This window comes from Oncorhynchus nerka, linkage group LG24, assembly GCF_034236695.1.
Source record: "Oncorhynchus nerka isolate Pitt River linkage group LG24, Oner_Uvic_2.0, whole genome shotgun sequence".
NCBI classification, from domain to species: domain Eukaryota; kingdom Metazoa; phylum Chordata; class Actinopteri; order Salmoniformes; family Salmonidae; genus Oncorhynchus; species Oncorhynchus nerka.
In genome coordinates this window covers 29,306,709-29,333,537 of record NC_088419.1, presented here as the reverse complement: position 1 = coordinate 29,333,537, position 26,829 = coordinate 29,306,709, and the positions used below count along the sequence as shown (strand labels likewise).

General features: G+C 44.4%; 1 pseudogene; it reads right to left on the bottom strand.

Annotated features, from left to right (window-relative positions):
* LOC115107808 (protein enabled homolog) overlaps positions 1 to 26,829 on the bottom strand; it is a 166,980-nt pseudogene that overhangs the window by 93,825 nt on the left and 46,326 nt on the right.

Genomic DNA, 26,829 nt, shown 5'->3' with positions numbered 1-26,829 from the left:
CCTTCTTCACGACGCTGTCAGTGTGAGTGGACCAATTCAGTTTGTCTGTGATGTGTATGCCGAGGAACTTAAAACTTGCTACCCTCTCCACTACTGTTCCATCGATGTGGATAGGGGGTGTTCCCTCTGCTGTTTCCTGAAGTCCACAATCATCTCCTTAGTTTTGTTGACGTTGAGTGTGAGGTTATTTTCCTGACACCACACTCCGAGGGCCCTCACCTCCTCCCTGTAGGCCGTCTCGTCGTTGTTGGTAATCAAGCCTACCACTGTTGTGTCGTCCGCAAACTTGATGATTGAGTTGGAGCGTGCGTGGCCACGCAGTCGTGGGTGAACAGGGAGTACAGGAGAGGGCTCAGAACGCACCCTTGTGGGGCCCCCGTGTTGAGGATCAGCGGGGAGGAGATGTTGTTGCCTACCCTCACCACCTGGGGCGGCCCGTCAGGAAGTCCAGTACCCAGTTGCACAGGGCGGGGTCGAGACCCAGGGTCTCGAGCTTGATGACGAGCTTGGAGGGTACTATGGTGTTGAATGCCGAGCTGTAGTCGATGAACAGCATTCTCACATAGGTATTCCTCTTGTCCAGGTGGGTTAGGGCAGTGTGCAGTGTGGTTGAGATTGCATCGTCTGTGGACCTATTTGGGCGGTAAGCAAATTGGAGTGGGTCTAGGGTGTCAGGTAGGGTGGAGGTGATATGGTCCTTGACTAGTCTCTCAAAGCACTTCATGATGACGGAAGTGAGTGCTACGGGGCGGTAGTCGTTTAGCTCAGTTACCTTAGCTTTCTTGGGAACAGGAACAATGGTGGCCCTCTTGAAGCATGTGGGAACAGCAGACTGGTATAGGGATTGATTGAATATGTCCGTAAACACACCGGCCAGCTGGTCTGCGCATGCTCTGAGGGCGCGGCTGGGGATGCCGTCTGGGCCTGCAGCCTTGCGAGGGTTAACACGTTTAAATGTCTTACTCACTTCGGCTGCAGTGAAGGAGAGACCGCATGTTTTCGTTGCAGGCCGTGTCAGTGGCACTGTATTGTCCTCAAAGCGGGCAAAAAAGTTATTTAGTCTGCCTGGGAGCAAGACATCCTGGTCCGTGACTGGGCTGGGTTTCTTCTTGTAGTCCGTGATTGACTGTAGACCCTGCCACATGCCTCTTGTGTCTGAGCCATTGATTTGAGATTCCACTTTGTCTCTGTACTGACGCTTAGCTTGTTTAATAGCCTTGCGGAGGGAATAGCTGCATTGTTTATATTCGGACATGTTACCAGACACCTTGCCCTGATTAAAAGCAGTGGTTCGCGCTTTCAGTTTCACGCGAATGCTGCCATCAATCCACGGTTTCTGGTTTGGGAATGTTTTTATCGTTGCTATGGGAACGACATCTTCGACGCACGTTCTAATGAACTCGCACACCGAATCAGCGTATTCGTCAATATTTTCATCTGACGCAATACGAAACATGTCCCAGTCCACGTGATGCAAGCAGTCTTGGAGTGTGGAGTCAGCTTGGTCTGACCAGCGTTGGGCAGACCTCAGCGTGGGAGCCTCTTGTTTAAGTTTCTGCCTGTAGGCAGGGATCAACAAAATGGAGTCGTGGTCAGCTTTTCCGAAAGGGGGGCGGGGCAGGGCCTTATATGCGTCGCGGAAGTTAGAGTAACAATGATCCAAGGTTTTACCACCCCTGGTTGCGCAATCGATATGCTGATAAAATTTAGGGAGTCTTGTTTTCAGATTAGCTTTGTTAAAATCCCCAGCTACAATGAATGCAGCCTCCGGATAAATGGTTTCCAGTTTGCAAAGAGTTAAATAAAGTTCGTTCAGAGCCATCGATGTGTCTGCTTGGGGGGGATATATACGGCTGTGATTATAATCGAAGAGAATTCTCTTGGAAGATAATGCGGTCTACATTTGATTGTGAGGAATTCTAAATCAGGTGAACAGAAGGATTTGAGTTCCTGTATGTTTCCTTCATCACACCATGTCTCGTTAGTCATGAGGCATACGCCCCGCCGCTCTTCTTACCAGAAAGATGTTTGTTTCTGTCGGCGCGATGCGTGGAGAAACCCGTTGGCTGCACCGCATCGGATAGCGTCTTCCCAGTAAGCCATGTTTCCGTGAAGCAGAGAACATTGCAGTCTCTGATGTCCCTCTGGAATGCTACCCTTGCTCGGATTTCATCAACCTTGTTGTCAAGAGACTGGACATTGGCAAGAAGAATGCTGGGGAGTGGTGCGCGATGTGCCCTTGTCCGGAGTCTGACCAGAAGACCGCTACGTTTCCCTCTTTTTCGGAGTCGTTTTCTTGGGTCGCTGCATGCGATCCATTCCGTTGTCCTGTTTGTAAGGCAGAACACAGGATCCGCGTCGCGGAAAACATATTCTTGGTCGTACTGATGGTGAGTTGACGCTGATCTTATATTCAGTAGTTCTTCTCGACTGTATGTAATGAAACCTAAGATGACCTGGGGTACTAATGTAAGAAATAACACGTAAAAAAACAAAAAACTGCATAGTTTCCTAGGAACGCGAAGCGAGGCGGCCATCTCTGTCGGCGCTGGAAGTATAAAGGAGTATAAGGTCTAGTCATCCTTAGATGGTACATAACGACCAAGTGCTTATGAAAGTCTTACAAATGCTTCACGAATATCTTATCTAGTCCGTGTGCTACTACAATGTAACCAGTTAGCTGCGACAGACGCAGAATGCAGACACAGAACACTGTCAACATGGGCTTACACTGTGTCTAATTATCATGTGAACCCAGTTCTAAGAAGACTAGTTCCTCCTACATGTGAAAGATAAATCCTCAGGTTCAGATGGAGATGTGAATGGAGCCTGGCTGGTGTGGGTGGTGTGTAAGCAGTATCTACGAATTGTGTGTGCACGTTATGTGTCTACAGTGATGGTGTCTATGTGAGAAGGGATTTTTTACCCCATTTGTGACATGAACAGCAGCAGGATTAAAATGACAGGCCCACAGGACGGGAGATGTCAGGGAGAAGACAGAGAGGGTTCTGGGATTGCTGATAAAGCACATGGTGACCGGCACCGCTTCCACCGAAACCTGTGTGTTGGATGGATTGGTCACACCTCCTCGTCATACACAGCGTCACTGGGTAAACAGCCTCCCATGACGCTGTTCACACACACGGTCACACACGCGCAGTGTCTTCACACACACTCCTGGGGTCTGTCTGCTGTGCTCATCCATCACAAGACATGGCTGGGCCTTGAGGGTATGGATTCTGCATCGCTCAGCAGCTGTGGAGACAACAGCAAGACCTCGATACACTGGAGACTGCACTATGAAAACCTTCGTCATCACAGGCGAGAGACTACTGGATCAGTATTTAGAAACTGATGTGTGTTTTTAGTATACGCAATATACATCAACTGTAAGGACAAAAGTGACTGACAGAAGCTCTTTATTGCATTGGTAAAATGAAACAAGATCATAGAGGCTTTTCCACTGCGTTAAATACCTCTGCTCTACAGCAAGTGGCCTAGTAGGCAGGAGGACCGGGGTCAGGCACTCCAGAGAAACAAGACCTTCACAAGGTGAATGGGGGGAAGGAACTAGGTCAGGGCTTATTGCTTCAGGGGGAACAAAAAGTGGTTTTTCATAAAGTCTTTAAAGAAGAAAAAAAATCCAATAATGAAATAGTAGGATTGCACTCAAATCGGTCATTGTCACCCCCTGCATCAGGGCTGGCTTTGGTATCGTCTTTAACTGGCCTCCGTGGAATCAGTTCTCTGAGGGGAGCGAGGCACCACGCTGAGACTCCAAACTTCCTGGATTTACTCAACCGTATTATGGCAGGAAACTCTGAATCAGGAAGCCACTGTGGTCTTTGTGCTTATGTCTGACCCCCCCCCAATACCACACCTCTGTCTGAATCACTGGCTGCATGATACTCACCAGAAACATGTCACAGAGAGAATAAAAGCCTGTCAACTGAGTGCAGTAAGTTTAACTATTAAGCTTCTGGGAGAGTTGACCAATCCAATAAAGAGGGATACTAGACTTAGAACTAAAATACACTTTTAGAGTTTGTAACCAGCCAACCGACATGATAATGATATGCATACTTTAGCTGGAACTGCAGTGCCTCCTTTCTCCAATCGTCTGACCAGTCCTCCACTCCTCCATCCCGCTCTCCCCCCATGGGCCTCTCCTGAGGCCGCTACAGTATGTAACAGGATCTACCACCGCAGCAAAAGGCCCTGTCCTCTCCTCTGTGCCTCTGTATCAGAGACGGCCAACTTTGATGGGGGTGGGGGCCACAGACAAATCTGAACTCATGAGGGGCACAGTGGCTCGCAGGTTTGTGATCAAACATCCATTCCATTTTTGTGGCCCCCCTCTTGATCATTTTTTGTACGTTTTGGAGTTAATTTCATGCAATTATACTAACTTTGCTATGGGGTGGAGAGGAAAATGAGCTGTTTAACAGCTTATTTCCTACAATTTTACACATTTTACTATACGACAGAGAGAAATGTTTGCATTTGTTTATAGGATGTGTGTGTGTGAGTGACGGTGACTAACAAAAATCAAAAATGGGGCCCCCCAGCCGGTAATTCGACCATGAAAGTAATTTAGCAATATATTCTTTTTTGTGTGTGCAGACTTGCTAATTGACTGACTTAAGAAAAAACTGCTGACGCACAACCAAATTTTTAAGTTGCACCTTGTGTATTCTACTATTCTCGCAATAGTCAATTGAGACAGACTCCATTACTAAAAAAAACACACTGAACAAAAATAAACGCAATGTGTTGGTCCCACGTTTCATGAGCTGAAATAAAAAGATCCCAGACATTTTCCATAGGCACAAAAAGCTTATTTCTCTAAAATGTTGTGCACAAATTTGTTTACATCCCTGTAAGTCCGCATTTCTCCAGATATTCTATACACCTGACAGGCGTTGCATATCAAGAAGCTGATTAAACAGCATGATCATTACACAGGTGCACCTTCTGTTGTGAACAAGAAAAGGCCACTAAAATGTGCCATTTTGTCACACAACACAACGCCACAGATGGGGTTGAGGGAGCATACAATTAGCATGTTGACTTCAGGAATGTCTACCAGAGCTGTTGCCAGAGAACTGAATGTTCCTTTCTCTACCATAAGCTGCCTCAAACGTCATTTTAGAGAATTTGGCACTACGTCCAACCGGCCTCACAACCACATATCATGTGTATGGCATCGCGTGGGAGAGCGGTTTACTGATGTCAACGTTGTGAACGGAGTGCTGCATGGTGGCTGTGGGGTTATGGTATGGGCAGGCATAAGCTGCAGACAATGAACACAATTGCATTTTATCGATAGCAATTTTAATGCACAGAGACACCGTGAAGGGTTCCTGAGGCACCTCATGTTTCAGAATAATAATGTAGCAAGGATCTGTACACAATTCATGGAAGCTGAATATTTCCAAGTTATTTCATGGCCTGCATAGTCACCAGATATATCACCAATTGAGCATATTTGGGATGCTCTGGATCGACATGTATGACAACGTGTTCCAGTTCCCGCCAATATCTAGCAACTTCGCACAGCCATCAAAGAGAAGTAGGTCAACATTCCACAGGCCACAATCAACAGCCTGATTAATTATATGCGAAGGGGATGTGTCACGCTGCATGCGGCAAATGGTGGTCACACCAGATACTGTCTGGTTCTGATCCACGCACCTACTTTTTATTTTTTAAAGGTACCAGTGACCAACAGATACATATATCTGTATTCACAGTCATGTGAAATCCATAGATTAGGGCCTCATGAATTTATTTAAATTGACCGATTTCCTTATATGATCTTTGAAATGATGTTGCGTCAGTTGCTCATCCCTGGATGTACACAATGCCTCAGTGGACAACACTAGTACTGTACTCAGCCCTCTACACATACACTCTTCCTGCATGCCAATGAGGCCCTGGGATCCTATATCAACAAAGGAACAGCACTAGATGGTGTGAAAGTATATCCACTGACGAACACCATTACAGTGAAATCAACTAAATCACAACAGTCTGATGCACTGAGGGAGTTGCTCCCAGACAGGTAGAGGAAACAAATGCAGGATCAAGTCAGACCAAGCTAACCATCTGTTCAGTCCCAACCATGGCAGGATAATAAACCTCAGTTCAGAAACTAAAAACGATTCACTCTTAAAGCTGAAAACAGTCAAGAGTTTATCATGGCTTCCTTCAAGTCTATTTCAGGGGATCAATTTTCAGGGGAAAGAGAGAGAGTTGCAGATAGGAGGCTCACGAACCAGTTTGTTTGTAATGAGAATAACGGAGTTTGTCAGTTCCTGCTGACATAACTGAATTGGAGGGGTGGGGGGGTTCTGCTAAAAACCCAGGAGCCGGTTTCGGGCCGAGGTCATCAGTAGTGTGTACACTAGAAATACACAGAGGGCTACAAAACAGACAACAATCAGCTCAGACACTAATCCGCCAATCAGAGCGGTGTAGTCTGGTGCCGTGGAAACGATTCAGCAGCACCTGGTGTTGCGTTTCTCGAAATAGGTCTTCTATTTTTCCTGAGAACAGGCCATCCTCTAATTGTTCACTAAAATGTTCCCTTCATTAAATACAGATGTGTATCACTGGCTGTCTGGTCGATCATATCATATGGAGTAAGACAGTAAGCCAGAGTCAGTGGAGAGGAATGCAGGAGACTTACGTTTCCTCTCTGGCATGGAGCTACATTGTTGCCCCCCTCTGTTGACTCTATAGCTAACCATGGGCTTCACTCTTGGACCAGGGACAAAGACAGATTGATTGATGTTTTTGAGACCTTGGCTCTGCCAGTCCAGACATGGCTGTCATGTGCTAGTGACTGGTGGAGCAGGAAAGCTCTCAGACCTGTTTTCAATTACAGCGCTGATCATTCCCGAGAGACACTGGGTCATTCCTGAGAGACACAGAGAAGCAAGATGGCTGCCAGACTGCTTTCCTACTGACACAGGTCAGACTGAATAAAGTATAAAGAAGTCTAGAGTCATCAGATCAGCGCAGTTTCAAGTCACATGTGAAATCCCAGTCCCACTTTAAACTAACCACAACTTTTAAAAGCTTTATATACTGTAGCATTTATATTCATATACAGTAAGCACTACTATGCGTCACACATCATCTAGGCCTAAGTCCCAGTGAGTCACCTGATGGTCCTGTATTTTGCGTCCCACCACCCGGAAGGCGTTGTTGCCCGTGTGGTGGTATATGTGCACTCTGCTGAAGCCCGTGGAGCCGCCGGCTGGAACCCATTTCTTATTGGCATCGTCATACACCATGACAGCGGCCCGCGCCTGACAGATACTCTGTTCACTGCAGAGAGAAGGAGAAGGAAAGAGAGACACATTAACAAGCAGCAGTACACAGGGGGACATTGGTTTTTACCTTAAGCAGAGCAGTAAGAATGAACGACCCCTCCAGATGATCAGAGTTAATCAAGCCTGGCCATCCCAGCGACATTCTTGGTCTCCTGAAAGTCAGGAAGTGATAGTGGCTGGGCGGGAAATGGTATTGGAAAAGTCATTTATGTAATGACATTGGACATGATTAAAAGGAGAAGAGTCTAAGGGAGTCAAATATCCATAAAGATATATCAGAGTGAGTGAGTGTGAATACACATGATAGGCAGTCCACCTGCAGAGGGGAAACCATACAGCCTAGGTCTAGTATTTAACAGTCACCCACCAGACTCCTGTCTGTCCACAGTGAGAACTGACAGGTCCATCTCACCACACAGGGCTCTGTTCAAAACGAATGCACTACACACCGAGTGTAAAAAACATTAAGGACACCTGGTATTTCCATGGCAGACAAAGCTATGATCCCTTATTGATGTCACTTGTTAAATCTACTTCAAAATCAGCATAGATGAAGGCTTAAAGAAGGATTTGTAAGCCTTGAAACAATTGAGATGTGGATTGTGTTTGTGTGCCATTCAGAGGATGAATGGGAAAGACAAAATATTTAAGTGCCTTTGAACGGGGTATGGTAGTAGGTGCCAGGCGCACCGGTTTGTGTCAAACATCAACACTGCTGAGTTTCACACGCTCAACAGTTTCCCATGTTTATCAAGAATAGTCCACCACCCAAAGGACATCCAGCCAATTCCACAACTGTGGGAAGCATTGGAGTCAACATGGGGGGGTGCAACAAAAAAATAGGAAGGTGTACTTACACTCACTGTATAGGCTATAGTAATGGGTGTCATTTGAGACTTGTCCAATGACAATTGTGTAGGGTGATCCCTGACAACTGTTACCGACTAGCGGGACAAAACAAGTAGGCCAAGGCCCTGCCAGGCAGCAGAGCGAATGATTCACCAACGTGCTTCACCCTCCCTCCCACTCCATAGCAACTACTCCAACGGGAGGAGACAGAGGAGCAGAATGTGAGAAGAGGAAAAGAGAAAGGAGAGGAAAACAGTAAGAGAATGAGGAGAGAAAGCCAGGGGGACAAGGTACAGGATAGCAGAAGAGAGCCAGGGGACAGTGAGAGGAGAGAGAGAGAACCTCCCCACGTGAGTGTCAGCAGGGGAGAAGACAGTGTTGTTCAACAACAAACCATGCAGGGGAAACGCCCGCGTTTTCCACTTTCTTCTTTGAAAGAGGCTTGAAACATCTCTTCTCCACAGCTCTGCTTGATAAATCAGAATCAATTTAATCTGGCGGTTGTTACAAATGCGCAGAATAAAACAGGAAATGCTGACTTACGAGCTCTTTCCCAACAACGTAGAGTTAAAAAGAAAATTCACAAATAAAAAAATTAAGAAATGGTAACACAAAATAACAAAACTATATACAAGGAGTACCGGTTCCGAGTCAATGTGCAGGGGTACGAGGTAGTTGAGGTAATATGTACATGTAATTAAATAATCAACAGAATAGTAACAGTGTGTGTGAAAGAGTGTGTGTAGCGACAATATGAATGCGTGTGTGTTGGCGTGTCAGTGTAGTTAGCATGTGTGAGTGCGCGGGTAGAGTCGAGTGAGTGCGCGGGTAGAGTCCAGTGAGTGCGCGGGTAGAGTCCAGTGAGTGCGCGGGTAGAGTCCAGTGAGTGCGCGGGTAGAGTCCAGTGAGTGCACATAGAGCCAGTGCAATAATGGAGTCAAAACAAATAGCCATTTGATTAACAGTTCAGCTGTCTTATGGACTGGAGGATGGAGTTGTTTAGGAGCCTTTTGGTCCCAGACTTGGCACTCTGGTACCGTTTTCCGTACGGCAGCAGAGACAACAGTCTTGGGTGGCTGAACACATTGAAAATGTTTAGGACCTTCCACTGACACTGCCAGATATAGAGGTCCTGGATGTAGAGCTGGGCGGTATCCCATATTTTACTATATACCGGTATTGATGCAGGGACAGGTTTGGGTTTTTACTTTACCTTCTATAAGGGCATTTGAATGTTTGGGTAGTTAAATGTGACACCCTGTATGTAGTGTCCAATTATATAGTTTACATTGCTACTTGAGTCATCTCTACGCTCCCTTTCTCTCCATGTCACTTTCCACATAGACCTAGCACCGCCCGTCACTCAAGGAGCGGATGTTGTTCCTCGACCACGAGACACTTGCTTTTTTATGGTCAACGCAGCACATGCAGCAATGTTGATGACAACAATGGTGTTTTCACTTCTTAATATAAATCCACTAGCATTCTATAATTACACTATTAGTTTGTGTTTGTTACATCTGCAAATAGATAGTTTGTATTTTCTTAGCAAGTTGGGCCTAAATCTTGATAGCACCTAATGCTAATCGCTAGCTAATACATTTACTGAGTCAGAGCAAACGTAATTAGCTATACAGCCTGATAATAACAGTGATGGTGTAGACCTGAATCAGCATGTTGTTTATGCAACAGTATCTTCTAAATCAAAAACGAATATGAGAAGCATTAATATTTTCGCTACATGAAGTAGCTAAGAGAAAACATTCAAATGTAGCCAAAGATTATAATGTCCCCTAGGAAACACTTAACACTTTTGGTTCCTAACCTGTCACAATAACTCCTCCCTGGCATTTTAACTTGATGTCATGTCAAACTACACTGTATTCAAAGTACCCACTATTATATTCTATAGAATAATCATTATATTTCCATGATTCCAACAGGTCACCCAAGTGTTTTGCTCAAAATCTCAATTTCAATATTTGGTTAAACATAAGGCCTACATTGTTTGCCCATATCATGCTGCCCTGCGTGGCAGTGTCGAAATGACCTCAAATGAGTGCAGGATATGTAGAAATGTAAGAAAATGCTGCATTTTGGGGGCTATCCTCTGTAGCGCCTTGCGGTCCGATGCCGAGCAGTTGCCATACCAAGCAGTGATGCAGCCAGTCAAGATGTTCTCAATGGCGCAGCTGTAGAACTTTGAGGATCTGAGGGCCCATGCCAAATCATTTCAGCCTTCTGAGGGGGAAGAGGCGTTGTCGTGGCCTTTACACGACTCAGGAAACCAACGGGTGGAACAATGATTATTGATCTCTAGTCAGACCGGAGCTGGCCGAGAGACCGAGAGCAATTCCACAAAAGCCTCAAAGGGAGAAAACAAGATAAGAACAGAACTGCCAGGCTGGTTAAACACTGACAGGCCCTAGGCCAGACTTGATGTGGGAAGTGGAAGCTTTGGAAGGGAGGAACAGGGGAGGGCCTCTTACTCAGCAGTACCGTCCTCATCTCACTCAACCCACACCTCACTCTCAGCACCCATCAGCATACAGAACTAAAAATAAACTAAGCCCAGCCAAACAGACAGAGCCATGAAGGTCACCAGCCTCTCTCTACTAAGGAAAACAACCAATAAGCAACCTCATGCTCACAGACAAGCCTCACTCCATCTTTGATATGATGACCCATGAGAACAGGGTAGGCACTGTTCAGCCATAATAACCGCTATGCTTACTGGCTGTACATTAAAAGGTAATTGGAACATCAAATTGCTTTGTCAATAACACAGTACGAGCCTATTTTTAAGGTACTCTTAAAAAAAATATTGTGGCGTAGCTGGAAGGTGATCTATCCTCTTTCAGAGAAAATCATCATTCCATTTTTGCGTTCTATTAGCTACTGTGACTATCTTTAGAACTGAATTGCTTTAGCCGGGCAGAGACAGTTCTATATCTGCCTGCCTTCTGTAGTCTGCCTGTAGTCACAGTTCTATATCTGCCTGCCTTCTGTAGTCACAGTTCTATATCTGCCTGCCTTCTGTAGTCACAGTTCTATATCTGCCTGCCTTCTGTAGTCACAGTTCTATATCTGCCTGCCTTCTGTAGTCACAGTTCTATATCTGCCTGCCTTCTGTAGTCACAGTTCTATATCTGCCTGCCTTCTGTAGTCTGCCTGTAGTGATAGTTCTATATCTGCCTACCTGCTATAGTCTGCCTGTAGTGACAGTTCTATATCTGCCTGCCTGCTGTAGTCTGCCTGTAGTGACAGTTCTATATCTGCCTGCCTGCTATAGTCTGCCTGTAGTGACAGTTCTATATCTGCCTGCCTGTTATAGCCTGTCTGTAGTGACAGTTCTATATCTGCCTACCTGCTATAGCCTGTCTGTAGTGACAGTTCTAGATCTGCCTGCCTGCTATAGTCTGCCTGTAGTGACAGTTCTATATCTGCCTGCCTGCTATAGCCTGTCGGTAGTGACAGTTCTATATCTGCCTGCCTTCTGTAGTGACAGTTCTATATCTGCCTGCCTTCTGTAGTCTGCCTGTAGTGACAGTTCTATATCTGCCTGCCTGCTATAGCCTGTCTGTAGTGACAGTTCTATATCTGCCTGCCTTCTGTAGTGACAGTTCTATATCTGCCTGCCTGCTATAGCCTGTCGGTAGTGACAGTTCTATATCTGCCTGCCTGCTATAGCCTGTCTGTAGTGACAGTTCTATATCTGCCTACCTGCTATAGTCTGCCTGTAGTGACAGTTCTATATCTACCTACCTGCTATAGCCTGTCTGTAGTGACAGTTCTATATCTACCTACCTGCTATAGCCTGTCTGTAGTGACAGTTCTATATCTGCCTACCTGCTATAGTCTGCCTGTAGTGACAGCTCTATATCTGCCTACCTGCTATAGTCTGCCTGTAGTGACAGCTCTATATCTGCCTACCTGCTATAGTCTGCCTGTAGTGACAGCTCTATATCTGCCTACCTGCTATAGTCTGCCTGTAGTCACAGTTCTATATCTGCCTGCCTGCTATAGTCTGCCTGTAGTGACAGTTCTATATCTGCCTGCCTGCTATAGTCTGCCTGTAGTGACAGTTCTATATCTACCTACCTGCTATAGTCTGCCTGTAGTGACAGTTCTATATCTGCCTGCCTGCTATAGTCTGCCTGTAGTGACAGTTCTATATCTGCCTGCCTGCTATAGTCTGCCTGTAGTCACAGTTCTATATCTGCCTGCCTGCTATAGCCTGTCTGTAGTGACAGCTCTATATCTGCCTACCTGCTATAGTCTGCCTGTAGTGACAGTTCTATATCTGCCTGCCTGCTATAGTCTGCCTGTAGTGACAGTTCTATATCTGCCTGCCTGCTATAGCCTGTCTGTAGTGACAGTTCTATATCTGCCTGCCTGCTATAGCCTGTCTGTAGTGACAGTTCTATATCTGCCTGCCTGCTATAGCCTGTCTGTAGTGACAGCTCTATATCTGCCTGCCTGCTATAGTCTGCCTGTAGTGACAGTTCTATATCTGCCTGCCTGCTATAGTCTGCCTGTAGTGACAGCTCTATATCTGCCTGCCTGCTATAGTCTGCCTGTAGTGACAGCTCTATATCTGCCTGCCTGCTATAGTCTGCCTGTAGTGACAGTTCTATATCTGCCTGCCTGCTATAGTCTGCCTGTAGTGACAGCTCTATATCTGCCTACCTGCTATAGTCTGCCTGTAGTGACAGTTCTATATCTGCCTGCCTGCTATAGCCTGCCTGTAGTGACAGCTCTATATCTGCCTGCCTGCTATAGCCTGTCTGTAGTGACAGTTCTATATCTGCCTGCCTTCTGTAGTGACAGTTCTATATCTGCCTGCCTGCTATAGCCTGCCTGTAGTGACAGTTCTATATCTGCCTGCCTGCTATAGCCTGCCTGTAGTGACAGTTCTATATCTGCCTGCCTGCTATAGCCTGCCTGTAGTGACAGTTCTATATCTGCCTACCTGCTATAGCCTGTAGTGACAGTTCTATATCTGCCTGCCTGCTACAGTCTGTAGTGACAGCTCTATATCTGCCTGCCTGCTATAGCCTGTAGTGAAAGAGTGCTAATAACCTACCAAAAGAGACTTGAACCCACGAATCCCAGTAGACACAGTAAGCTTCCTAGTCTTAACACACACACCTCCACTAGACACAGTCCTGTTCCCAGTGTAAACACACACGACAGCAATAAACCCCACAGTCCTCGGTAGAAACGAAACACTGCATAACACAGAATGGAAGTATTGTGCAACAGTCAATCCTACTGCTTAGATAAAGAGATGACGCGGAATAGGAAAGGATGTGGTCAAAAACAGTTATATGTGGACCCTGAACTAGGGCATAATATCCAATGCTAATGAATGGAGAAGAACAATGGAAATGGAGTGAGCTGTAAATTTATTCACAGACTACTGCTCTACTCCGTATTCAAATGCATTCTATAACGAAGCTCCTAGTTTCACATTCCCACTGGGTTTCCTTGTATCAGACGAGTCATGAAGGAGACGAGTCATGAAGTACAGTATGGTGCTCTAGTCTAAACCACCAGAGAGAATCTGAAACATAACGCAGGCCTTTGGTAGCTGATCCGCCACCACTTTCCAACCACAGGCAACTGGAACCCATCGGAATCCAACCCCAGACTAAGTGTCCAGGGCAGGGGAACATGTGTTAGTGGAGCCACACACCCCTCTCAGTGGGATTGAGGTAGCAACGTGGCATTGGTGGTGGCAGGGCTGCCCTTCCCCATAAACATCAGCGAGGGCGTTCATTACCACTTCCCTTTATTCAAATCTGCACAGTCATCTAAGCAATGGTATTGGCTGACCACCAAACACATAACGGTTGAGTAATGTGTGTGTGTGTGTACCACAGCTTACTGTTGTCATAACACAGACACTGACCCAGAAAGGCTCTTCGCATCACTGAAGCTAAGGGCAATCAGAAGAATTGACAAAGCGAAATAATGAAGGTACTGCAAGGAGCTAGCTTCCCAGTGAAGGTTGTTGTGGAGCCCTGCCTAATAGATGTGTAGTGAGGAGTGTATGAAAACAAAGCTAAGGACACTGGCTTCTCTCTCGTTGCAGATTGTAGTATTTCAAGTCTGGCCTTAATGCTTTGTTAAGTAGACCCAGACAGACACACACCCTCTCATTATAGTCCTGATTCCATTCAGAGTCTCCTTATCTCCCCATTAGGCCCTCTCAGTATACCTACACAGCTGGCTCTGCATGGGCTCTGTTCAGCCTCTGAAGGACAGGGTAGAGTACTCCTCTGAGTATCACCACCCCCTTAGAGACATATCAGAAGGGGTCATATAGCGTGAACTCTATAGTAAACACAACACCGTACACACAAAGCTGTACCGTTTGAGCTAGGTGGAATTGGAACACGAATAGGGGAGCGTTTTCCTTCTTTCCCTTCATTAATGTTAATGTCTCTATACCAAAATATAACATCAAAGGGTCTGGATGTGAGAGATGAGGGAGAGCAAGCTAGCGGTGGTGACGTCAGAAAAGCACTCCAGGGACTAGCTAGACCTGCCTGCTTACGCAATACAGCGCCTGCCTTCTATATCCCTACCAAAGAATACATGGCAACATATTACCGCTCTGTTTCTTACTGCTAAGAACAGGAATGCAAATTCTTTTGGAAGGAACACTCCATTATTTAGGTGTGTAAACGGGTCCAAATCATTATTTTCATCAACACAGTCGAATGAACAGACCCCATGTGGAGGTTTGTTTGACTGTCCAAGTCTTACAAATAAACTGCAGAGAACAGTTTCTCTGGATTTCCTTCAGACTCGTCAGTCAATCAGTCAGTCTTCCCTGGGGAAGACCGACGGCACTTCCTCTGCCCCCTGTAGGCGCTACACCACAGGGAGGCCTCTGTCGATGGTTGTGTGGTTTCTGATTGTCCACATTGACACAGAGAGAGCAGAGCAACCCTGAGCCTTAAATGGTGTGCTCGCATGCAGTGGTTAGGGCTAAACAAACAGGAATGTTGGCCTAGGAATCAGTCCGCAGTTTTAATGCCATGTTTGCTTTAACAAGCGGCTGAACTATGCTCTATACTCCAAACTAAATCAGAGGACGAACCCTGTAAATCTAAACAAAACAAAAGTATGACAAAAGGACAATGTTTTTTCCCCACAACTCATGTTCTGAGCCTCTGTGTAGATCTAGATAGAACTTGTTTGTTTTGGACCTAGCTCTGAATTTCCATGGCTAGCATTGTCTGCTCTGTGTGGTTGGATGAGAGGACCAGGGGCCAGGGAAGAGGGCGGGGTTGAGGGATGGGTTGCTGTTCATGGAGCAGTGAAGGGAGACAGGCGCCCACAACTGCAGCATCCAACGGACACTCAACACTGGGGCAGATTTACTGCCCAATGCAGACCGAGCTAAAGGGGGAAGAGGCATCCAGGTATGGACACAGGAAGGCTGTACAACTCCATTAGCCGCTAACTGCTAACTAGAACCAGTCAGTTTAAGCAGTCAAAATACCACGCTAAGGGAAATGTGCAGGGAATGAGAAGGATATAGTAGTACTAAAACCACGTCTAATTGTTTGTTTGAAAATGGAAAACAAAAAAACATGAGTAGCCACGGTTACCGGACAAATCGTGAATAGAATGTCAGCCACTGTGACAGAAACCACCTCCAATGAAGGGGTCTGCTAAATTACTGATATGTAAATGTAACGAGGGCTCACTTAACTGGAGAGTAAGAAATATGGCTCTCTCCACAGTCAACCAAAGCCATATGGCTCTCTCCAGAGTCAACCAAAGCCATATGGATCTCTCCACAGTCAACCAAAGCCATATGGATCTCTCCACAGTCAACCAAAGCCATATGGATCTCTCCACAGTCAACCAAAGCCATATGGATCTCTCCACAGTCAACCAAAGCCATATGGATCTCTCCACAGTCAACCAAAGCCATATGGATCTCTCCACAGTCAACCAAAGCCATATGGATCTCTCCACAGTCAACCAAAGCCATATGGATCTCTCCACAGTCAACCAAAGCCATATGGATCTCTCCATAGTCAACCAAAGCCATATGGATCTCTCCATAGTCAACCAAAGCCATATGGCTCTCTCCACAGTCAACCAAAGCAATATGGATTTGTCAGTTCAGCATTCTGCCTGACGTGATTACACGTAACCACGTGTCAGTGAGGGGAAACAAAATAATTCTTCCAGTCCATCTGGAAGGCATTAGGAGAGGGGATGGATGGGAGGTCCACAGGCAGTGGTATATAAAGTGTGTTGGGGGACTGGTGTGGGTCAAGGTTATGGTTCAAGACTTCAACTGGACCCAGAGTCCTGTAGAGCCAGAGTGAAGACTCCTAAGGGACATACCCCACTGGGGCTAGCCTAGAACACTTTGATCCACCATTGGCTGACACACACACACACACACAGCTGGATAGTGCAGCAGCACACTTCCCCACATGGGCCTCCCGTGCATCAGAGTGAACATACCAGTACTAGCCTCCACTGCCTGAAACCCAGAACCTGGCCCCTACTCAGGTGGCTACTGGCTTGTAGTGTCCCTCACACAATGAATGAGGAGGAGCAGAGTCTCAGGGCTAATCTAGCCTGACACCAGAGAACTGCTGGCTAGAGATGGGATGCAACGGTACCCTTAACTCAACATGTGACCAGAGAGAGGACTGTTCTGTTCCTAGAATGCTTCCTTCAGAGCACAAAATGTGATATGCTTTCATTTGCTCAGCAAACAGCTCAGAGAGGTAGTTTAAACACTCCTACGTTTTAACACTTTCTCCACAGCTCCAGAGGGCTACAGACCTATAGCAGACAGAAATAAAAAACTGTGGATTCCTCTCAGCTATGGTAGAAGAGCAGAAGGGGAGGCGTGAGAAATGTCACTGCTGTAAACTCACTGATGGTGGTGCCAGAAGCCTGCTGTTGTTCAGACTGTTAGAGGCCCAGTGTAGATAGAGGTTTTGGACTGTGACCACCAGACCCCTGCTGAGAAATGAATTGAGGTCCAGTATCAAGGCTAACGCTAGCAGGCTAAATCAGGCTAACGCTAGTATGCTAATCACTGAAAGACCTCAACCTCCCACTCCTCTTCAGCTTGTATTCAATTTTTAAAAAGACACCCGACTGATTACAGAGGTAAGATCTTAATTTGATCACCCTGTTGCACGAGAACGTGTAGTGTATTTGAGACTTGATTTTTCCTTACGAAAAATGTATCAACCCCTACAAAAATGTCCATTAATTATAATCCACATCCCCTGTTGCTGCAGGATCATTTTCCTACTCTAGCAAACCGGCTCAAATTAAGATCTTACATCTGTATGTCATCAATAAGGAATTCATATGACTCATAGATGGTTTGGTGATAGTCTGGACCATCTGTATAGCTTTGGCGAACATGTCTGGCATGACAACAATAGTCAGAGGCAGATCGTTATAAGAGTTGGCTAGATAACACAGCCCTCTGTAGCCAGGATCGTTTCCAGCAGAAGCATTGGAACACTTTGTGGTCTTATCCTTGAATGCACTTTAAATCCCAGTGTAAGAATGAAATACCATGAACACACTACATTTTTCTGAACAGACTAAATCATGTAATAGAGATGTAAAGAGAAAGCCTTGATTGTCAGGAGTAGTGCTACATGAACACTGAACAGTACAGTCAGTCATTTCCAAGTTCAAGCTGTTCTCTTAAACGGCTGACAGTTGTACTGATGTCCCTAAAAAGACAAGGTGTGTGTGTGTCGCTCTCAACCCCCTCCACAGCATGTCACAGTGCAGAAGGAACAATCTCAGTGGAAAGAGTGCCGAAAATGGATTTATTTTCATTCCCATGAAATCTCCCTCAGACCTTTCACACCTTGTGAAACTAGTAATATGCAATACTGGTTGAAGGGGGGCATGTTGTGGAAATGTGCAGTGAGCCCCCTCCCTCACTAGACACAATCCTTCATTGGCGCTTCACAAATTTTCTCCAAACTACAGCCATCGCCTTAGCAACACTGTGTAGGTGGGTGGGTTTTGATCTGGATCCCTGACTGCTTCCGCATAGCTGGGAAAGAGCGAGACACCCAGACTAAACCATTCATCGCTCTCACTATTTCACACAGTCACACACAGGCTTGGAGAGCATCAGATACGAGGGATTGACCTATTGCCTTGGTGTGTGTGTGTGTGTGTGTGACTATGCTTGCATGTCCGCGGGTGGGGAGGGAGTGAGAATGTAAGATCACAACTGTTGTACTCTGTCATTACATCCTGCAGTCTGATTATCCTCCTTTCTCACATACACACACACCAGCAGCTGTTTTCCTGGTCCTGCCATACGTACCGCCAACACATCAACAGCCTACCTCTTACCTCCACTCTGACGCCAGCCATACAGAGGGAGCCCCCTCACCACCAACCAAACAAACATAGTATAGCACAGAGGGAGCAGACCAACCGCTTAAAAATACACACCACTCACTGCCATGAGTCATGCATAACATAAGCAGATTTGGTGGGATAGACAGCGAGAGCAGGGATAGGGAGAGAGAGAGAGAGCGAGAGAGACAATGTTCATTCATGCTGCTTGATAGGCAGGACAATGTGAGGCATCACCGTAAAAAGGCGGGCCAGCTGCTGAGGTGACATCTCTGAGCTGGCTGAGGCTAAACTATATGGGCTGTATTTACGAGGCAGGGGAGGCCTGCCCTCAGCTGCTGGCACACAGACTGGAACACTCTAAAATGGGACAGTTGGGAGGCGACTGACTGACCATTAATAACTTCATCATTTTATCTAACCTTTATTTAACCAGAAAGGGCTCATTGAGATTAAAATCTCTTTTTCAAGAGCACCCTGGCCAAGATAGGCAGCACCAAGTCATTACAAAAAATTACACAGACAACATGAAAAACTACAAGTAATCTAGTAAAAACCATTGTATTCACAAGAGTATAACAAAATTTAAAAAAACAGCAAATTAAAAACATTGACAGGTCAGGGAATCAGCCTCAAAATCCTTCATCAGTGATTTAAAAACACTCATCGGGACAAGTTATTCCACTTTTAAATTATTTTGTAAGGTGTTCCAAGATGATGGCGCAGAGTACATAAAAGCCATTTTACCAAATTCAGTTTGGACATTTGGAACAGGATAAAGTCCAGCGAATGAAGAGTACCCACCACATTTCTGAACAATAAAATGCCCAAATAAAAAGGTAGTAAACCCAAAATGGCTTAGTAAACAAAAGTATATCAGTGACTGAGCCTACGAGTGACTAGAGAAGGCCAGCCAACCCTGGTATACAAAGTGCAGTGGTGCGTAAGGGTTTTGTTGTTTAAAATACAACTCAAAGTGCCATGGTAAAGAGTGTCAATTGATCTCAAACACTGAGCGGAAGCATTCATATATAAAATATCCCCATAGTCTAGTAAAGTCATAAATGTAGCTGATACGAGCCTCCTTCTGGCTTCAAAAGAAAAACAGGCCTTATTCCTAAAATAAAATCCCAATTTCAGCTTCAATTTTTTTGTAAGTTGTTGAATATGCAATTTAAAAGAGGCCGTCATCAATTAAAATTCCAAGATATTTATGAGGTTACAACCTCAATCTCCTTGCCCTGACAGGTAGTAATAGGTGAAAGGTTCAGAGGTCTATTTCTTGCATTAGAAAACACCATTAGTTTAGTTTTGTCAGTATTGAGGATAAGCTTAAATTGACACAAGGTATGTTGAACAGTATAAAAAGCAGTTTGCATGTTCTGGAAAGCTTTTGTAAGAGATGAGGCACAACAGTAAATAACAGTATCATCAGCATAAAAATGAAGTTGTGCATTTTGGACATTTGTCTAAATCATGTATTTAAATAGTGAATAAGAGAGGACCAAGTACAGAGCCTTGGGGCACACCATTCAAGACAGACAATTTAACAGACTTAAGCCCATCAAATTGAGTGCACTGAGTTCTATCAGACAGATAGTTAGCAAACAATGGAACTGCATGCTCCGAAAGACCTACACTCGACAATCTCTGCCTTAGTATAGCATGATCAACTGTATCAAAAGCCTTAGAGAGATCAATAAAAAGTGAGACCGTGCTGTTTTTTGTCAATGGCTTTAGTGATATCATTTAAAACCTTCATGGCTGCTGTAATTGTGCTATGCTTCTTCCTGAAGCCCGATTGGTACATTGCTAAAATATAGTTAGTAAATAAAAACTCCTTTAGCTGTTCACTTACAAGGGTTTCAAGTATTTTCACCAGGGGTGACAGCTTTGAGATTGGCCTATAATTATTTAAAAATAGTTGGATCTCCCCCTTTAAAAGCAGTAGGACAAATGTTGATTTCCAGATCTTTGGAATTTCATTACATTCCAGGGTTAAATTGAACAGAGATGTAAGTGGTTCAGCTATGAAATCAGCTGCCAGATTTAAAAAGCAGGGATCCAAAAGATCAGGACCTGCAGGCTTTCTCTGATCTAAGGATTTCAGGGCTTTATGTGCCACCTGCACTGAGAATGGCAAAAAGCAAAACCAACAAGTTTGACCAGCTCTCACTGGTTCATCCACACAGGGTTGTACAGAGACATAGGACACTGAATCAAACAGCCTACAAGATGATACAAAGTGCTCATTGAAACAATTCAGCATTTCAGTTGTGTCATATATAGCAACAGAGTCCTTCAAAACACATGACGGTAATTCATTAACATTACTGTTACCAGACAGACTTAATAGCCTTCCAAAACTTTAGGGTCATTCAGGTTATCAGTGGTAACAGACATAAAATATTCAGACTTGGTCTTCCTGAGAAGAAAAGAACACTAGTTTCGTAACTGCCTAAAAATAAGCCAATCAGCATCAGAACATGATTTCCTTGCTTTAGCCCAGGCTAGATTACGGTCGTGAATAATACAAGACAGCTCAGAAGAAAACCATGGATTCACCCGCCCTTTAACCCTGAACCTGCGGAATGGGGCATGTTTGTTTACTATTTGGGAAAAACCATCATGAAAGAATTTCCAGGCAGTTTCCACATCAGGGATAAACTCAATCTTGTTCCAGTCAAAATAAAACAAATAATGAAAGACCGCCTGCTCATTAAAACACTTCAAATTTCTCTTACGAATAAAATGTGGGTTTGTCTTTGGAACCTTAGAATTTCTAACAGCAACAACAGCACAATGGTCACTTATATCATTACAAAAAACACCAACCGCAGAATATTTATGTGGAACATTTGTAAATATCAAATCAATCAGGGTAGATTTATCTGGGCATTTAAGATTTGGGCAAGTGGGTGAGTTAATCAACTGGGTAAGATTCATAGAATTACAATGATGACTTTGTGAACTGTTCACACTGGGGCTCACTGAGGCAATTACAAAGCACAATTCAAATCTGAAAAATAGCTCAACTGGAAAACAGGAGGCCTTCACTTGCTTTCAAGAGATAAGTAGAAATTGGGCACAACTTTATTACCTTCTGTGAAGCCACATTCTGAACGCGTGATATTTTCAGTACATGTGATGCAATCTTGCGGTCAGATGACAAGGGTCAGTACCAGCTCTCGTTCATCGGAGCAAGCATGTTAACTGGTACATTCATGATCAACACGTTCAACACAGAGCCACACAGGACTCAAGAGACATGGAGTAAGGTCCAAGTAAGCTAGTCAATCATTCTAAAAATGTACCTTTCCCGGTAAAAACCTTTCTTTAATATTGTACTGTAGTAGCAGTTGTGAAGATCACAGACCATCCCTGTGGATTCAATTCCACCCTAATTTTAATTTAAAAAAAAAAAAAAAATTATTTTACCTTTATTTAACTAGGCAAGTCAGTTAAGAACAAATTCTTATTTTCAATGACGGCCTAGGAACAGTGGGTTAACTGCCTGTTCAGGGGCAGAACGACAGATTTGTACCTTGTCAGCTCAGGGGTTTGAACTTGTAACCTTCCGCTTACTAGTCCAACGCTCTAACCACTAGGCTACCCTGCCGCCCCAAATGAAGTCATTACCCATAGGACACAGAGGACCCATGGGACCACTAGATTACTGGGTCCTTCACTGGTGTGAGCAACACCAGTGCTGTAATTGGGCTGACCTTTGACGGTACCATGGTAACCAGCTCCAGAAAGAACCCTTGGGGAGTGGCAGAATAAACCTTGTGCAGGTCTGTTCACCCACGACTTTAACACCAGTTTGCCGACGACACGGAAGTGGTAGGCCTCATCACCGATGACAATGACACAGCCTATAGGGAGGAGGTCAGTGTGGTGCCAGGACAACAACCTCCCCCTCAACGTCAGCAAGATTTTTTTTAAAGGTGCTGATTGTGGACTACCAGATGAGGAGGGCAGAGCACGCCCCCATTCACATTGGAGGAAAGCCCTAAAAATTAGTCTCGAGTCTTCTTGGGTATGACACTACAAACTTGGCACACCTGAAATTCTTCTCTGCAGATCCTCTCAAGCTCTGTCAGGTTTGATGGGGATCGCCGCTGCACCGCTATTTTCAGGTCTCTCCAGAGATGTTCGATCAGGTTCAAGTCCGGGCTCTGGCTGGGCCACTCAAGGACATTGAGACTTGTCCCGAAACCACTCCTGCACTGACATGCACTGTCAACTGTGGGACCTTATATAGACAGGTGTGTGCCTATCATCAACCATGTGTAGTTAACTAGTGATTATGATTGATAGTTTTTTTAATAAGTTTAACCTCTTCCTTCTACCCTCTACTTTTTTGAACATTCTGTTAAAAATCGCGCAACATTTCAGCGCCCTGCTACTCATGCCAGGAATATAGTATATGCATTTGCTTAGTCTGTGTGGATAGAAAACACTCAGACATTTATAAAACTGGTTAAATCACTGCTGTGGCTTTACCAGAACGGCATTTACATCGAAAAGCACAGGAAAAACTGATCACTGAAAATGGGAAAATATATCCATGCGCTACTTGAACCCATTGATAAAGGTGAACCACAATTAATTGACTGAGGTTGCAGTACCTACAGCTTCCACACGGTGTCTAGAGACATTTTTCCAGACGGACAGCTAATGATCTTTACATCGCCTCCTGATGAATTTTATCGCTTATTAACGTTTACTAATACCTAAAGTTGCATTACAAAAGTATTTCGAAGTGTTTTGTGAAAGTTTATCGTCGACTTTTTGAATTTTAAAAAATGACGTTACGTTTTGAAACAATGTTTTTTTCGTTTATCACACAGTCTACATATAACGATATCTAGGCTTTATATGGACCGATTTAATCGAAATAAAGACCCAATAGTGTTTATGGGACATCTAGGAGTGCCAACAAAGAAGATGGTGAAAGGTAATGAATGTTTTCTATTTTATTGTGCGGTTTGTGTAACGCCGAAATGCTAATTATTTTGTTTACGTCCCCTGCGGATCTTTTGTGTTGTAGTGTATTGTTTCATGCTATCAGATAATAGCTTCTCATGCTTTCGCCGAAAAGCATTTTAAAAATCTGACTCGTTGCCTGGATTCACAACGAGTGTAGCTTTAATTCGATACCCTGCATGTGTATTTTAATGAACGTTTGAGTTTTAACTAATACTATTAGCATTTAGCGTAGCGCATTTGCATTTTCAGAGCTCTAGTTGGGACGCAAGCGTCCCGAGTAGAAGCAAGAGGTTAATGTTAGCTAGCAATTTACCTTGGCTTACTGCATTCGCGTAACATGCAGTCTCCTTGTGGAGTGCAACGAGAGAGAGGCAGGTCGTTATTGCGTTGGACTAGTTAACTGTAAGGTTGCAAGATCGAATCCCCAAGCTGACAAGGTAGAAATCTGTTGTTCTGCCCTTGAACAGGCAGTCATTGAAAATAAGAATTTGTTAACTGACTTGCCTAGTTAAATAAAAGGTCAAATAAAAAAATGTTTTTTTAATGCTTTCAATATTATTTTTCCAGTCACTGTAAAATTCTCAAGTCTACAATTGTGAGAAATAAGTTTGGTTTTATTTCATTCCATTTATGAGTTGTCAACTGAGTCTTTGTTTGGAGCACTCCTGTCCATGTTGAGTAACAACGTGCATGCATAGAAGTAGGCCTTTAGGCTACCTGGCCTGAACACAAATGAAGGTATAGAAATGTGCCCATTTGGGGATCTGATAGTATTTCTGATTGGTTTAAAGCACCACCACTAATGACCGACCTGTGGATCTTCTCAAAGTAATGTTTCCTTCACCTCAAAACAGCAAGCAAACAATGTCTGTTTTAACATCCATTGAGAATGACAATAGCACCTCAAATGTACTTAAAATCTTTCCAGCTCTCTCCCTTTCGATAACCACTCAGTGTGAAAGGGAAAAAATGTCATGCTCTGATCCAGTGGAATCATCATCAAATCGGCCTACTTGATTACTCATTTTGGGTGCTGGTGCAGTTTATATTTAGGTACAGGAGCGCCACAATACTTTTGAACTAATATTCTACAAGAGGAACAGGAGCTCAAGCAGTAGAAAACTGGGAGGTGACGGTACTCAGCTCCGGTGAGCTCCTGCCCAAGTCCAGCTGCTTATCCCTTGAGCAAATAGCCTACATCTGTGTCTGTCCCGAGCTCACTGGTTAGGAAACTGAGGGCCCAGAATATTTTATACAATGCTGCAAGTTTGCTAGCACAAGTCTCTGAGCCAGACCCGAGTTAATAGTTGATACGTTTCAAGTTTGTTGCAGACAAGCCATGTGTAGCCAATGTGATTTATTGGAGATTTTTTTCATTTATAATTATTTTTTGTTTAAAAATCAGGATATTTTCTACCTGCAGGCTACAATGTTTTTAGTTGTTGGCTTTATGTAGGCTATTTTTACATAGTTGGCAATAGAAGTTACTTTAGGTTTTTGTATCATTTAGCTGTGGATAGAATTTTTATTAAAAACGTGACAATGATTGAGATAAAGATATTATAAATTAAATGCAACTATCATGAAAATGTGCATACAAAAACCATGCTTGGCACGCAGATCGGTTTAAGTGGTAAGATAAATTGGCATTCCACATGAAAAACATTGCCGACTCCTCGTGTAGCCCATTACAGGCAACTTCGGGAGAGTAATGGCAGAATCTGCGAAAGCCAGCAGGAGAATAGTTGTCAAGTTACATTTTTTTAAATGTTTATCCAGATCTCAACGCCCGAGGCATTTGTCTTATTTCATCATACTGTAGGCTTAAAGAGTCAGACAAGCTGATTAGTTTTTTTTAAACACATAGGGTGTGTATGGAAAAATACAAGTTAAAAACATTCAACCAAACAGATTGGTCGAAAGTACAGATTCCTTTCAGTCGACTAAGATTCATTTTTTGGGGGTCGGGGACAGCCTTACAACTCTTCACATAAACTGCTTCTATTATCAATCCTAATTGCCGAGTCACTTTTACCCCTACCCACATGTACATATTAGCACAATTACCTCTACCTCGTACACTTGCACATTGGTAGTACTGGTACCGAGTCAAACAGGTTCCACATACTGTAGTAACAGACCATTTCCTTTTTTATTCTTAGCAAATTTGCCTTCCTTTTTAACTTCGCATTGTTGATAAAGGGCTCGTAAGTAAGCATTTCACAGTCAAGTCTACACCTGCTGTATTTGGCACATGTGACAAATAAAATTGTATTTGAGGTCTGTCTGGAGTTCTAACTGCAAGAGGTTGTAGTAGAGAGAGGTGTGGGAGAGACATTGTAATACAGTGTTATCATACCAACACTGCACCATGTGTTCTCCTTCTGAAACCGCCAGGTGTGAAGGATCATAACTCAATCAAAAAGCAGAAACAAACCAAACCGGTGCCACATAAACGGAATGAGACTGCAAAACGATGACATGGCAACTGAAAGAAAAACATGTCATACAGAATGTGTTTGAGGAGAAAATCAGTTTGCGTGCAGCCTCAACCCTCCAGAGGCTCCAACCTTGTGAACACACTGCTAGCTTGTGTGTGAGTGACAGCAGCAGCACTGTGTTTGTGAACAAGCCAACCTCATCAGGCGTTTGAAGGGTGGCTAGCGAGACGGTGTGAAAGTGGCAGGTTAGTGCTAACTTGGACCAATTCCTCCTCTGGAGGCGTTTTACCCTACTGGGCACTGTGGGCTGCCATTCAGCCAGTCACCGAGAGGATTTCATATGGAACACAGCCATCAATCTACCACCATCCCTTTGGCTAACAGAACAGGCCCTGTTGGGCGGCATGGGAACTGGCTGGACACCACTGGTTTTTGTCTCATGGTTGACTGGCCACATTGTGTTGTTACTCAACATCCATGCTTCGCAGTGGGAAATACACATGCAGAGATCATCCGTTCACCAACTCTGCGTCTCACAAAAACACGGTGGTTGGAACCCAAAAGGACAGATCTCCACCAGTCTAATGTCCATTGCTCGTGTTTCTTAGCCTCTTCTTATTGGTGTCCTTTAGTAGAGGTTTCTTAGCAGCAATTCGACCATGAAGTCCTAATTCACACCTTCTCCTCTGAACAGTTGATGTTGAGATGTGTCTTATTTGAACCCAATTCATTTGGACTGCAATTTCATTTGAGGCTGGAAACTCTATTGAACTCATCCTCTGCAGCAGAGGTAACTCCAGGTCTTCCTTTCCTCTGGC